The sequence below is a fragment of the Notolabrus celidotus genome, chromosome 20 (assembly GCF_009762535.1).
Source record: "Notolabrus celidotus isolate fNotCel1 chromosome 20, fNotCel1.pri, whole genome shotgun sequence".
Taxonomy (NCBI): Eukaryota; Metazoa; Chordata; class Actinopteri; order Labriformes; family Labridae; genus Notolabrus; species Notolabrus celidotus.
In genome coordinates, this window is record NC_048291.1 from 20268124 (window position 1) to 20284018 (window position 15895).

Genomic DNA, 15895 nt, shown 5'->3' on the forward strand with positions numbered 1-15895 from the left:
CACACCCCTTCCCCTTTGGTCCCCTTACTTCCCTATAGGTCTGTTGAACACTGATGGAATTTCAAACTGGCTCCCCCATTGCACCTAAATGTCTTCTATCTTTTTTTTCTCTCTTTCCTTCTCCCCTCCCCCTCTTTGTCTTTCAGCCCCTGGCAGTGTGCACATACCATGAGCACACACATGCACACACATGCACACTGTGCTTGTAAAGCAGAGCTAACACACCCCCTTTCAGTGAGATCACATCCACCAGAGCCCCCCCTTTGGCATTTTCTGCTGATTCCTGCACACACTTAAGACACTTTCCAGCTGTCTAACTCAGGACCAGGACCCCCTGTCTGCAGATAGGTAGGTATTAATGGCATTGTTTTATGAATTTAGTCTCAAATGGTGGTATTGTACACAAGTACACCCTCATATTTCTTAAAGAACATGGTGTTCCCTCTGGTCTGAGCACATGGGCAGGCAAGGATGTGTGTACTGGTCTTCCAATGGTCGCATAGTAGCTTTTCTGAAGAGCTAATCTGTTGCTCCAAAAGAGTTTTTAAAAGATATTGGATGATATAGAGACCTTGTAATTTCAATGAATAGTTTAGTGTACATTTGTATTTATGACATATTAATATAAAGTCACTTTTTACTTTCTTTTTTGGCACAATTCAGTCATCAATTGTGCCTAAAGAATGTATGCATGAGAGAGCATTATTACTGCATGAAGGGATTTTTCCACGCAGGGAGTTGTGCTAATTGCCAGACATTTGATGCTAATGTAATTAAGCTATTGCACACTTCTTTTTTCTTTATGAAATATGAATGCGTACCAATTTAGGAAACAGTGGAAGTTAGGTGTGTGGGTGTTCTTTGAGCCTACATCGTTTAAATGTTTGTTAAAAAACTTCTCGACCCGCTTTTCCTCGGTTACTCAGCGGTTTCTCCGAAAGCAGTCTGCTGTTAAGGCGCTGGACTATGTATCCCATAATCCGTAGTGGTCTTGTAATTAAATGGAGCTTCAGCAGGTGTGTAGAGGTTTTAAACGCTTCGGTCACTGGAGGTTCAGGTGAGACAATATGAGAGCTTTTTTTTTTTTAACTATACAGGTAAAGTTATTGCACAATTATATTTAAAATAGGGATAATTAAATTTGACAAAGTAGCTTTTCATCACGTTTTTATACTCAGGGTGCTGACTTGAGCGGTAGTTGCCGAGTTTGTGCGTTTTGGGGAAGATAAAGCTGCTCTTCTTTGTATGCAAAGCAGGAGTGGCGTGGTGAGACTGCTTGAGCAGCTTGTTGCATAACGTGTGATGAGCGGGCTGCATTGATGTAACGTTACACAACAGGCGGAGATGTTGCAGTGATATTGGGGGATAATCTTTGATCACAACTAGGTCTTAAACCTGTCTAGGGGACTGTTCACGTGAATCACAAAGCAGCTGGAAAGTTCAAACTTTTTCTTTCAGAGCTGTTAAAACTTCTGCCAACATTCATCCACTCAATCTTACCTATGCTGTAGTGTTTGGAAGAATGAGCCATCCAGTTTATTGTTTGACTAATGGCTTCCAGCTTACTGGGCCCAGAAAGAAGTCTGTAAAGATCTGGATTTCGTCATCATGTTAGAAAGTCCTAACCAAGAAATGAATTTCCTGCTGTTAAGCTTTGGTCTTAGCCCAAACTAGAACTCAAACATTGGGTGATTTGAAAGTCTAACTGCCCAAACAACAATACTTTTATTACAACAAAAGTAAAATTTAAAGGGTAAGTTATTATTTTTGTGTGTGTTTGTTACTGTCATTTTTAACAATTAATCAGGGGAATAATCTGCAGATTATTTAAAAAGTTGTGTATAGATGGGTTTTTTAGCATCAGAATAAACTTTTTCCAGGATTTTTTTTATGTTGAAAAAGTTTGAATGTGACCTTGGAAACACTTGATACACCCACAGTACAAGGACATATGGCTCAGCATGGCCTCTGCTCCTTCTTATGGAGAACTTCATGCAATGTGGAGCCCTCATGTAATATGCAATATTAGAAATAACTGCATTTATGACCAGTTATAAAAGACTAACATGAAGGGAAAATGTCTCTGCACTTAGTATGGCCTTGTTAACATGTTTTATGTTTCCTTACATTGGCTGACCTTTGCAACATGGCTGCCATGTGCAGTGATGAGACTGCAGAGGCAGCAAGATGCTGGGACTTGTTGCATCAGGCTGCCACTAGGTGGCACAACTGAATGGACAGATGACATAATACTGAAGGACTGGTCGTCAATTTTTTTTCAACACAGATCCTTGACTCCATCACATTTTAGAAGAGTTTTAAAATGTGTGTAATTTAAGAAGTCCTTAGATTCTACACGCCTTTAAATTCAAGGGGAGCCCAAGTCGGTTTAGGTGTTAAAGTTTGTTCATGCCTGAGCAGTAAACTCCTGTAAGTGTTCAGGTAGAACTGAAGGTATCAAACCAAATGCCCTTCCATTGATAAGGACCCTGAACTCCCTTCTTCTCCTTGTCCTTGTTTGCCAATTGTCCCCCCTTTGTACTTCAGTTTAGGTTGCTGCCCCCTCAACCTTTTGCCCCCTCCACCCCCACCCATGACCGCTATGTACACACGTGTGCTGTCCCCTCACATGTTTATCTCCTCCCACCGCCTCCTGTGAGCCCTCCCCTTTAACCAACTCAACTCCACCATCTCCCACTTTCTCTCTCTCTCTCTCTCTCTCTCTCTTTCTGTGTCTCTGTCTTTTGGTGTCTCTGGGATCCAAAGGCGTTCGGAGGACAGGAACAGGACAGGACACGCACCCTCTAAACTACCCACAGCAGCACCACAGACATGTCGGACTCAGAGACCGCCGCCGCCCCCGCCGAGGCCCCCGTCCCCGCTGCATGTGCCAGCATCAAGGCTGACCTGGACAAATGGTAGGTGACTGTTTGAATGTTGCAAGGAGGCGTGCAGGAGACAAAAAAAGTGTTAATTAGTAAGTGTAGAACAGGTCTTCATCACCAGAACTCCTGCAGTCATTGGCTGTTCCAAAAGTTCTCCTATGACTCCAAGAGTTGCCTTCAGGAATTAATTATTTACTGAGATCTCAAACAGCTGACAGAGAAGTCGTGAGCGAAAAAAATAACCTAACTGTTTGAGTCACTGCAAGGCTTTCTAATGTTATCCATTAACCTGTCCGAAAGTAAACACTTCTCAAAATCCAAATCTGATCTAACATTGCATGAGTGTGACGGTGATGGAATAAGCAGCATCCTAAAATGCGCCATGCTAAAATGGAGCCTTTTTCGGAGGGGGGTGTCGTTAGCGATAAAATCCACTAAGAAATATTTAAATCTATTTTTTGACATGTAGCTGAATCCGACACTCTAGCTGTGCGGAGTGCAAAGGTTAGGGGAAACTCTGTGTACCCTGCATTGGGGACAGTGATTTTGGGATTAATTAAATGCGACAGCGGGGTGATGTTTGATGCTCATCCATACGCATGGATGGAGGCTCGGAATCTGCTTACGTCACTCCCCTTCCCCAGAATACCTTGCGTTAGCGCATCCCAAAAAACCCTCACTGCCTCCTTCTGCCTCCTGCTGTATCGTTGGTCAGGGACAGCAGCAAAGAGTCATTTTAGGGGGTTTCGTGCGTTTGCTCATTACAGACTTTTGGTCTGTGTAGGGGCAGCTAAATTTACTTTGGTGCACATGTCCTCTCACATTAACCCTCCACACCCCTTTTTTTTTTTTTTGGACCAGTCCATTCTAACTAAGAGGATCTTTTTTAGAAGATGGAGGCTAAGCTGAGGCTTTAAACTCAATAAATCAATCATCACATGCAGCTCACATTTCTTAAACTAAAGGTGTAATTGGATATGTAATTCTGCCTTTTTGTGCTTAATGTTTTTGCAAAATAAAAGCATTTTCATGGTAAAGGCTTCTCCAGCCAGACTGTTGGACCTTGATAAGGTGGCAGTAAATGTGTGAAGCCTTCAGATAAGATTCCAGGTTGAGGTGGAGAAGAGACGACATGCAGGGAAAGGCCTGACTGGTTGGCTAATCATGTGTAAAGTTGCACGTGCCAACTTTGTCGCCCTTTTCACTTCTTCATAAACTCACTGAAGACACTTGAGGATAAAGTTTGCAGGATTGGTAGCTAGTTTGACATCAATAGAGTTCTTTGTAATTGTTGTATTAACTAATGGGACCTGTCATTGTATGTTCAGGTACAATGAGGGACAGTTAACTACACCTTGTTAAATTACAAAGCAATTATTCTCTGGGAACTCTGGCCAAGGTTGAAACCTTGGCCAGAGAGAGCCCAGTGCAATCTGTCTTTGATAATAAGTCTTATTAACATATCATATCAACTTAGACGAGGACATGGTGTAAAAAAGAAAAGTATATTCCAGATTTTAAGAGCCACTTTGATGAGGAAATGACAATGTTAGCCTGCTAGTATGACATTTAAGCTAGGTAACCAAAACTCTCCTCCGAAGATGACATTGGACTATTGTAGCATTGCACTTCTTCAGGTATTTAAAGATCTATGGACTGTATGTTCATATAATAATTACTGATGCACAGATTATAGACTTTTCGAGGGCTATGCTAGTAAGGGTTAATGTAGCCTGGAGCTCCTAGCATGTAATGTCGGTTACATTTTGTTTGGTATTCTGCACTTTTCTCCCGTTTAAGCTTGCAAGATTTTTCCCATCAAAGCCTGTAGTCATCTCCAACCCAGAACTGATTCAAGTGACGTCACTTAAGGACATGTCTCACATCCCTCACTCCTTCATGAGAGACTAAGTTGTGTAATTTGTGAGCTTTGCTACTGAGAACCACCTCCTCACTCAACCTTTGTAAGCTCACCATGTTATGTAGAATCCTTTGCCTATACATTACTGGTATTGAATTTCATGTGCTGTTATTGAACACCACTTCAGGCTTTGAACTGTATGAGTATTTGAAATCTCCTGGCAACAGGTCAGTTTAACAGTTTGATATTCTTAGAGACTGAAAGTGGAATTAGTGGCACCATTAAATTGAACCATCTGGGAATATTTAAATCCAGCTACTAATAAAAATAGATGCTCTATTATCAGGTATTCTTGAGAGAAAGTATTGTGATTTCAAATCCTCCGCTCCCCTCTGGTCTCTGCATGTGGCCACTTATGTGCTGAATGCTGCTGCGTGTTTTCGCCTGTCTGAGCCTTTCATTTGAATCCAACTGACCCACGAAGATGCAACATGGCTGACTCTGTGTAATGAATACCATAACCCCTATGTATTTATAGACGTGTGTACGACTCAGACTGTATGTGCAGGATACCATGACATGTTCCCTGACGTAGATCACGTTACGGCTCCACCTGACACTTCTTTTTAAACAGGCCAGCTGAATGTGAAAGAGCTACACATTCACATTCAAGCTGGAGACTCATGGAGGCGGCCATGTTGGATATAGGCCCATATGTTGTCATGATAAACCTCTTTTTACTCTGACTAGGTCATGTTCTCTGATGTATAGATCCTAGAAAGGCTTTTCACAGGATTAAATGAGAGAGCTCATTCTAATTTCACTTTTCTTTACAAAAGCAGCAGAATTCACAAGTTTGCCAAGGTCATGTCAGCAAAGTCAAACAGAGGTGAAGTATTAGCAACAGGCTATCTGCATGTCTGGGACAATAAAGTATAGCATACCATTTTTAGGAACTCAAATTTTACATACAACATATAAACACATTTTACTGAAATGTATTTCATTAAACTATTTAAAAGTTGTATTCACATTTAATACCACACTTTCTAATTCATGGAGCCATGCTTTAACACATAATTACACTCTAAAAATATATCTTTACTAAATGTATTATTCTCTTCAGTTTGGTAAAACTGCGTCACAAATTAAACTGAAATGAAGATAAACCGTCTTTTTATACACAAGTGAAATCAGGCCCTACGAATATTAAAGAATGTTTGTTGTTTTTTAAGTGTTTGATGGAGTGACTTAATTTTCTCTTCCCTTGCACAGACCTGTCTTTTTGTTTTAAGATGTGAAAAATTTAGTTTTTTGAGAGACACATATTCCATCACGTGGAATTTGACATTAGCTTCACCAATTTTTGAATAGTATTAAAGGCTCAAACGATGACGTTTTTTGCAGTATGTTTGTTGTAAATCATCAGCCGAGCAAGGTTAATTAACACAAGCAATTAAACACACACACCTCTTTAAGGCTTAAGTTGTCATGTCTTCACTGACATTTACCAATGGCAATATTCTGCAAACTCCTATAGCTGACATGTTGGTTAATGGTAAGCCTGTGTACTTTGAAGCTCTTTCACAAGAGTTTGACATGAGTACACAGACCCTTCCCTTTTCCTTTGCCCTCACCACACACACACACACGCACACACATGCACGCACGCACACGCACGCACGCACACGCATGCACGCACACACGCACGCATATATACACTTAGTCTCTGTTACTGATTGCCTAAAGTTGCATGCGCAGACAGCATGCCAGTGGAAACCGTGCTGGTTTTCCTGATGGAATTCGGTTACTAGGCAAAAGTTGGTAATCTGAGTGCTGAGCTGTAGTTGTGTCCAACCTTCTCTCTTCCTCCCACTCCTCCACACTGCTATAATGGACCCTGGTCAGTCAATTTATGTAAACATTTCTTTAACATAACTTCTGCACCTTCTGCAGTTAGAACAACCCTTTCCTTTAAGTAAGGGCCTTCCTGTATTTGGAAAATAATTCTCATATACAGCCTTCATATTTGAGTCACAGAACTAAGCAGTCATTCTTGCCCTAGAAATAATATCCTGTGATCACTGAAAGACCCCGAGGAGTCACTTACCTTTTATTAGGGGATCTTGGAGTTTTTCCCAAAATCTTTATATTTTTCTTTTTTTCTTTATACGTCTCTATATTTCGGTTTACAGCATGAAACAAATGGAATCCAACTGATAAAATGGTATGGGGGTTGGGGATATCATAAATATATCTGGATAAGAATGTGATCCCAATTTGAAACCTGTATTTTTACAGAACATATGATGCAGAGAATACAGATACGTGCCACTCAGATTTCAGTAAGCCATGCAGCTAGCGATACTGTTAGCTATCCAGTGTCAGGCTCTTAGTACAAGGATGTGTTGGTGTTTACCACCAGGAAACTCAAGTTATCAGGTCCAGGGCATTAGGCTAAGGGTCCTGCTTGTCATAGTGGTGTAATTTAAGATTAGGGGGAAACATTAAAGTTACTGGAGTATCTTAATGTTAACTAAGTTAGTTGATTGTAATGTTAAAGTTAGCAGCCACTAGCAGTGTAAATAGCTAGCTCCCTGATGGCAGGCTCTGTGAACACGAGCATGTTGACCACAAAGCTCTTCTAGCTTTGCAGTTAGCAGCCTCTTCGGTCTCCTATTGTGAAGAATAAATTAATTATTGATTATTAGCACTTCCAGTAAGGTCATAGCAACTGGTGATGTAGAGAGCGACGTAGATGTTGCATTTTTAATAATAGGTCACAAAAACTTAGGGAACCCTGTCCTGGGGCGTTCAGGGATGCTGTATTGATTCTGTTGTGCTTCTTTGTAAACGATGATGACACTGTACACTTACTTGAATCACATGATCTCTCCACTACTTTGGCCGCTCCATCATCTTGTGCTGCAGCACCTGCTCATCGATTTAATATGCATGTTCGTCCCAGCAGACAGACTACTGCCAGACCAGTCTACAGCATGTAAATAATTCAAGAGTTCATTTCCTGATTGTGGCCAGAGCAGGACGAGGATGCTACTCCTCCTTCCACCATCATTCCATCTGAGTATCAGCTTTTGTTTCGTATAATGTAAAGAGGGAAGAGAGTCTGACGATGCCCAAAGTTCTCAAGCCTTAAAGTATTGTCACTGGTCAACATGACGACCTGGCTTTGACCCCTTAAGGTGACCTAGCTCAGAGTGATGCTTTCTCTCGGGAGATTGCGTGACGGATGAGATGGTGGTGATGTCATTGGCTGCTCTCCCTCCTCCTGACTGAAAAGGCTCTGCTTTCTGTAATCCTCCTTCGTGCACTCTAAATAAATGTGTCATTGTATATCCATCTGCTATTATTTGAAACTATTGAACTCAACCTTTTATTTAAATCCCTTTTATTTTCAATCCTCTGAAAATCCAATAACAAGAAATGAAACCGAGCACTGTCCATAACGGCTTCACTTAATAGTCGATCATAAAAAAGCGATTAATCATGGAAAGTTGCCTATGAGGGCTTTAAATTAAATATAAACTATATATAAAGACTAGTTAACAATGCAGTCAGCAAAGCAAAAAAAAGTGTATAACTGGCACAAGTGCTTTTTACGGTTTGTCAATGGGATGTAATAAAAAATGGAACTTGAACAAGACAGGACTTCATACTGAACTATGAGGAACACCACACTGAGCACAGTTGAGTTCTTAGCAGTCATTTCCATCCAGTATTACACAGTGCTATCTGCAAGATGGATAGTTCTGAAACTAATCACCTCCCATTCACTATAAATTATCTCACTGTACCTGCCTACTAACTAAAGGCACAAACAAGTTAATTTAAGAAATAATGTATGTATCCAGGTAAAGAAAACAGTCCCTTTTAATGCAACGTCAACAGATTCTTAGGTTGATTTTTTTCCACCAAAAGCAATGTCAGACAAGGTGAGCAGGACTTCTGCAGGGATATTTATGTTGACATTTCTGTCCTCATTCAGCTCTCCTTCTTCAAGATCTGCAGTTGAGGCAGCTGTCACAACTATTAGCATTGTTGCGGTTATCACTGACCCTCACCAGCTGTGCTGTTGCCTTGATTGCTGGTCAGGATCTTGCTTTACTTTTTCCTACCACAGATGGTCGGGACCCAATAGCTCCTGAAGTTGCTCTCAAATCCTCTCCTACTGACTGTCGGCGTGATACAGCAACAAATGTATTTACCCCGACCGTGACAGTAAGCAGCGGTGAAATGTGCCAGTCTCCTTTCCATAGGTTGATTTGATATCATGCGTGTTATCAGGTTTTCCCTGGTGTTGCTTTTGCTATTGCTCTTTATCAATATGGGGTTTTGATGATTTAGAATCAAGTATTTACCACAGCTGGGTAACAACATAATCTGTTGGAACCTTGTAGGATCAATTTTTTGAGGGCAGCACATTTCTTTCTGTCCTTGTACGATACAATATCATTAAAATAAGTAAAAGCAGATCAGTTCTATGTTTAGCTCTAAAACCAGACTGGTGTGGACTTAAATAGAGGATTTCTTCAGAGGAAGGAACTGAGCCGTCTGTTGAATCAAGGACTTTAGAGAGATGGGACAGAATTGGATGAAAAGAATATCCAGGGTGATTAATGATGGTTAGTGATTTAAAATTTAGAATAAATTACTGACTTTGTGTACTTTATGACATCTCTGTCTGGCACGGTCAACTGAGCTCTTTTCTGGATTGAGATCGAGTGATACAGAAGTGTTGTAGGGGACTGATGGTGCTGTGGTGGGATTATCTGACCACACACCCTCGGGGTTAGACTTTGTGCTGCTGATGTTGGGTCATCAGTGCAGTGCGTCAAACATAAGCGCTCATTGATTATGTTCAAGCACACATACACACACACACACACACACACACACACACACACACACACACACACACACACACACACACACACACACACACACACACACCCGCCACCAGAAATAAATGCTTGCAGTGACACAAACTCAATGGTTCCCTGCGCACACACACACCCTCCCTCTTCATGGCATCCCTCTAGGCAGAATAAAACGCTGAGTGATAATCTGCAGCAGCCAGCTGTGTGTTACATCACTAACAGGCAGCAAGCCATAATACACAGAGGAAGCAGCAGAGATTGTCTTGTGTAGCAGAGGGAGAATAAAAAAATGATAATGGATGTCTAATGTGATGTCGTTGGTTTCCCTTTTTTGTGGATTTCAAGAATGTAGTGTGTTTGAAGTATCACACGTGGCTGAAAATGAAACTGTTAGCTGTTTGTGTAGCTTAAAGGTCTTCTTTTTCCATAGACTTCACAGTTCAATCAGCTGTTCATTCATCATTTAATCATTTTAGTAGCACACGATGACTTTGCCAGGCTGAAAATGCTTCAGAGGTTGAACTGTGACATTTTCACACGAAAATTTAGTTTTATACCTTAGTCTTTCTTCAAATGTTGGAGGTGCAGCTCTGAAGAATAAGCTTATTTCACTGCAGCATCAATTTTCAAATCTAAGTGTTTCAGACAGTGGTACAGGGATTTATCTGTAAATCTGCACATTTTAAGTTTTCATTTTAAATCTGAAATAGCAGCAATAGGAAATTTTAGCTCTTTTTGCATTCCTCATCCTGCTCAAACGACCAGCCAAAGCTATCACCATCCTCATCCTTTAAATTTGTGCTTTGATACACTGGATAAGTAGCATTGTTAGCCCACATAAGCTGCTTTAAAGTTAATTGAGAAGGGATGGAAGGATTGAGAGATGAGGATTGTTACCCTGCTCTTCAATTGGATTGGAGGAGGAAAAGAGAGATGCTCAGACGTCACTCGCTGACCGGCGCAGCCAAAGGATGGGTTTACATTCATGTATCATGAAGCCCCTCCTCCTGCAGGCTTACCCACCTCCCTCCGTGTCTTGTCATCTCTACACTATCACGCAACCACCCACCCTCCCTTCCCTCTTTCTCTCTCTCTCCGGTGTCCTATCAAACAGATGGGTTCATCCACATGGCTTTCTGTATCTCAAACTCCCCCTCCCTCTCTTTCTGTCGCGCCATCACCCTAATGTGCTGTGGCAATGTCCGCTGCTGTTTGCTCCTGCATGGGAGTCTGGGATAATCTGTAAGCTGGCATTCTCTCTCTGTCTCTCTCATTTTTTTTTTTTTTACTTTCATTCACTCTTTCCTTTTATTTTTGTCTCTGACTGTCTTTTCAATTATAAAGAAAGGTAAAAAAAATGCTTAATATACATACAAGTGTGTGTGGGAAAAGTCAATTTTGCACTGAGGGAGAACTGTGAGCACCCTGACAACACTTGTCACCTTGCATGTCTTAACATAAAATTGAAAGGGGGAAGACATTTTATTTTTGTCTTTCCACACTTCATTATTCTTTACCATCTTCTACCAGAGGCAGTAATGAGACTTCACTAATGTTACCCTTTCTTTTATCATTTCCTACCTTTTTAACAGTCTATTGGCACACAAAACAAGCTTCCGTTTAGTCAACAGCATAAATTGAGCAAGGACTTAGTTTAGTCCACTGTTACTGACAAAAGCTCTCTGTCTGCATCTGTCTCACATGCCATCTGTGTGACAAGGTGACATTGAAACACAAGCACCAACTAAACCGCTGAGGTACTGTCGCCTCTGTTAACTCCACTGTCATCTAACTGTATTCCTTTTTTTTCTGCAGCGTGGCAGAGAAGGGAGCAGAGGGCTGCAAAGACCTGATGGAGGCCTTCGCTGCCTGTGTGAAGAGTGCAGCTGAGGGGACGTCATGAGGAGCTGCCCTCCAACCTCAAATGTGAGTGTTACATAATTTGCAGATTAATTTTCGGATTCATAGAATTGAGGTCTAATAAAAGCTGTTCACAGAAGAGTCTCGGGATTATCCGGCAGGTTAGAGACGGCCCTGATGATTTATTTCAATCCAGTCACCTCAGTTGTTGTGGAGTGGAAGTAATGGAAATTGGTAAACAAAAATGATCGCAAGGCAGGTTTTGTGTCCCTATTTAAGAAATTTACCAACCATTAAAATGCTTTGAAAAAACTGCCTAATGCTAATTTGTTAACTAACTTGAACATTTTATGTAAACTTGTGGAAAAGGATAAATATCAGGATCACCGTGTAAAATTGAAGTTCTGAGGTTGTGATTTTGGACAACCACCATGGACTGAGACACATGTCATTTTCATACCCCCAGTTCAAGGCCTGTTATAAACGCCCCCTTAATGTCCCACCTTCAATGTGAATGGAAGTGTGATGGTTGGACCCAGTGAACCAGCTAGTAACGGGCATTACTGAGGCGAGACAGGATCACTGTGACCCAGTGCTGCAGGCAAGGCTGCACAGCACATGAAGCTCCTGCTTCACCTTCGCTTCTGCAACCCACGCTGAGAAATCGCTCACTGGATCACCAAAATTATGCTGTTGGAGGATCAATATAAAAGTAAAAATGTAAATGACAGTGGAGTTAGGTTATGGTGCTGTTGCAGACTCACAAATTGATGAGGGCTACTGTCTACGCCTTGGATTTGCATGTGATCTGTAACCTATCTGGATAAGATAAACAAGACTGAACTGATTGTAGCATGTTTTATGTAGTGTAGGTTTATTTATGAATTGTGATTAGACTGGCAGCAGGTTATAGCAGAAGCTGGCAAGCTTTCGCTAAACAAACGGGATTCAAAAGTTAATGATGGAACATTCCCCAATACCCCCAGCGTGAAACCATCTCATGACTGACTCAAATTGAGATACACCCAAATTTAATACATAAAGACCAATTATTAGTTTCACCTAGATTAGCATGGTCTTGCAGTGATTAGCAGTGCATGCTTTAGCAAGTTACATCAAGGCTCAAGAAGAGGCTGTTATTTCTTCACCCCTGTGAAACCAAAATACACTGTAGCCTGTGATTTAAGCCTCATCCATGGTCTTCTCCTAAACCTAACCAAACTGTGACAGTTCAACAAGACCAAATGGACACAGTTTGGTTAGAAGAGGCAACAGAACAACTCGGATATGTTGCCTCATTTAAGTTTCAACTTTGCTAGCTTATCGTAAAATAAACGGTAACCCAGGGCAAACTAATGAGGATACACATCAGACAAATGATAATCTGTGATACCAGATGTGTGGAAATGTCCCTGAGCAAAACACTGTTCCTTGGAATGTCCTGATTGGTCTACAACATTTTTTATAAATTTAAATATATCTATACAGAGGAAATGTTGAATCCTGGAATAGATGGGTTCATGTGTTATTGTCTTCCTATGTCTCACCTCTCTTTTGTCTTTCAGGTCCACTGCACTGAGTCCTCCAAGTTCCCAGCATTCCCTTCTGCACAAAGGCACTGGACTGAATGATGACGAAACAATGATGAAGACGATCATGGTGTGGCAAACGTGTTGATTCGGGCTGAATTTGGGATCTGGCGGCAGTATCCACAGTTTCCTCCCTCTGTCCCCCCCCTGCTTTAGGCTTATCTGGTGTCCCTCAGTCTTACCACCATTCCCCCTCTCCCTCTATGGCTGACATGCAGCCCATCGTCATGTAGACAATTCCAGAGAGCTGGTGGGCTGTATTGTCAATTGTCGACTTGAGATGAATACTTATAAATGGAAATAAAAGTATCCAATAATTGGTATAAAAACAAACTGTGATTTATGGCTTCTTTTCTTTCACTGATCTAATGAGTGTGTTAACTTTCACTGAATATGGATGGATGAACCCTTAGCATAGTCATAGTTCTGCCTTATTGGAACCAGTCTGAGTGTATGAACTATCGTCTTAGAGATAAAACAAAAACAATTTAGTCTTTCTTCTGTTCTTGTATGAATTTCAAAGAGACTGATGTATACATATCATCTGTGAGGGTGTAGCCTATGTACACTTAACTTCTCTGTTAACCGGCGACCTCTGCGACGAGGACTAAAGCCTATGTATGTGGGCATTAGACCGCTAGGCCACCAGCACCCCTAATCAATTCATTTTAACCTTACTCTTGAACCAAACTTTCACTTTTACTATTTCAAACCACAACTTGACTTTTTTCTGTCCTGGATGAAGGGTACCAAGAAGCTACACAGCTAACAGTCTGATGACTGACTGCTAAATAGACAATGCACAAGTCTATTGAGCTAACTACCTAACAAGCTAAAAAAAAGTATTACAGCAATACAAATTCAATTTCAAAGAACATCAAGACAAAATACATTAAAATAAAACATCATCGCATTAAAAATCAGATCATGAAAAAGTGCTTAGACACACTAAAAAAATTCTTAAAAATAGATCCTAAGGCTGCTAAGAGCTAATGCTAACAAGTCTGCTAGCTAGCTAATACAAATTAGGACAACCTTGTACAGAAGTCTATCTGTATTGGGTTCTTCTTAAAATTTTGTGATTGTTTGCCTTTCTGTAACATTTTTTTCTTTGCTTAACTTAAACTCCAGTGGTATCAGTGAGCTAACTTTGTTAGCCAACTGAATCAGTAGCTGCTAGGACGGTGCAGATGTGAAGGCTAGGGATTTTACTATGATACAGTATTGAAGTTGAACTATTGTAAGCATGATTCAGGACTTTCCTCTCACTCTACTTAATGTTTTGGCTTCCAAGCGTTATCATATTCTGTCTATAAATAAGGTTTCATGAAAGGATCATTTATGCCAACACAAAGAATATAAATGTTGATGCTAACCTTTGTATATGAGAACAGTAGTATTTAGAGAACCATTATATTTCACATCCAAAAGTTCTCAAACATAGATAATGCACAATGTAAATATAAGCCAGTTGTGAATTTGAAAATGGAGATTCTACATTGTGCACTGACAGAGACAACACTGAAAGACACCATGTGAGAGACAACATTACTCTGGCTACACACATACACGGACATACACTCACAGGCAGACATCAATACTGTCAGCTGTCTGTAGCTGTCCTGATAGAGCCCCAGAGGGTGGATCTGCTTTTGGCATCCCATCCACAAATACCCTGATGAGCCTTCTGTCAGTCTTCAGTCAGAGGTTTGTTGTTGGAAGTATAGATCTGGCCTTTTCATCTACTTTTTCACAAGGGCCCTCATGTACCAAGTTGTGGACACAATTGATTTAAAGATGTTTCTTTATTCAGCTTGACTCTCCTTAATAACCTTTCCTTGAACAATCTGAGTTATACATTTCTAAGAAATATCTAATTATTTGCTTTACAACAGAAGTGACTTAGAAATGGGATAAATAGTGGATTAATACAATTTTGATCCAGTAATAATTAATCCATGTTTAGGCCAGTGAATTATCATTAGCTCTCTTTGTCTTATAACAGAATGAGAGGTAATGTCTTTTATTTGCATAATTTTAAAGCTACAGTAAGGAGTTTTAAGCTGGTTATGAAACAGGCTGATATTAATACAGATGTCTCTTTTTGACCAACAAGATCATTAGCAACAAGATTGAATCTATTGATATGGTTATCATTGATGCAACCATTGCTGGGGGCTTTGTTTCAGACATGGATGATTCACAGAGTGTGATGTGTTTGACTGTCAAAAGAACGGGAAACAATTGGCAGAATATTAAGAGGTACTGCAAAAACCAAACGTTTCTCAAAGCAGCTTTAGAGTACTTTTAGAGTACTTAATTTCATCCAAAATGTATTTAACAAGTAAAACCTCATTGAGATTAATAATCTCTCTTACAAGAGTGTGCTGGCCAAGATCTGCAGCTGCACGTTCCAACGGAGTTACAGAAATACAACACATAACCTAAAAACATGTCAACATATCCTGGATCAAATAACAGAAAGTCATCAGTCAAAGCATCTACTAGCTGAAGCATCTTCCTCCAAAGCTTTCAACCTGATTTTAAAAACATTTAAAGCAACCAGCTCACTCAGACCCAAATCTTCCTGCTGCAGATTCCAGGCTGCAGGAGCAGTGTACCTAAAACTTTTTTTCGCAATAGACTTTCTAAGAAAAAGGACGTAGTATCCGTGACTTCACCAATCTGTTCCTAAAGCGTTGTTTTGAGGCCACTCATCAGAGGGGGCCTTATTGGACATGCTAAACAAACAAACTTCGTCCAAGCTAGTGTGATGTTTTTTTTCCATTTCAAGATGCACTT

The 15895-nt window shown here is 40.6% G+C and overlaps 1 long non-coding RNA gene across 4 annotated transcripts; it reads left to right on the top strand.

Annotated features, from left to right (window-relative positions):
- Window positions 1–13426, top strand: LOC117832769. Of its 4 annotated transcripts, XR_004635250.1 has the most exons (5): window positions 1–38; window positions 147–348; window positions 2767–2918; window positions 11460–11570; window positions 13070–13426. It is a non-coding gene; the product is annotated as an uncharacterized LOC117832769 (long non-coding RNA). The 4 variants fall into 4 exon arrangements; XR_004635251.1 differs by lacking the exons at window positions 1–38; window positions 147–348 and adding an exon at window positions 936–1057; XR_004635252.1 differs by lacking the exons at window positions 1–38; window positions 147–348 and adding an exon at window positions 1074–1097.
- The last annotated feature ends 2469 nt before the right edge of the window (window positions 13427–15895 follow it).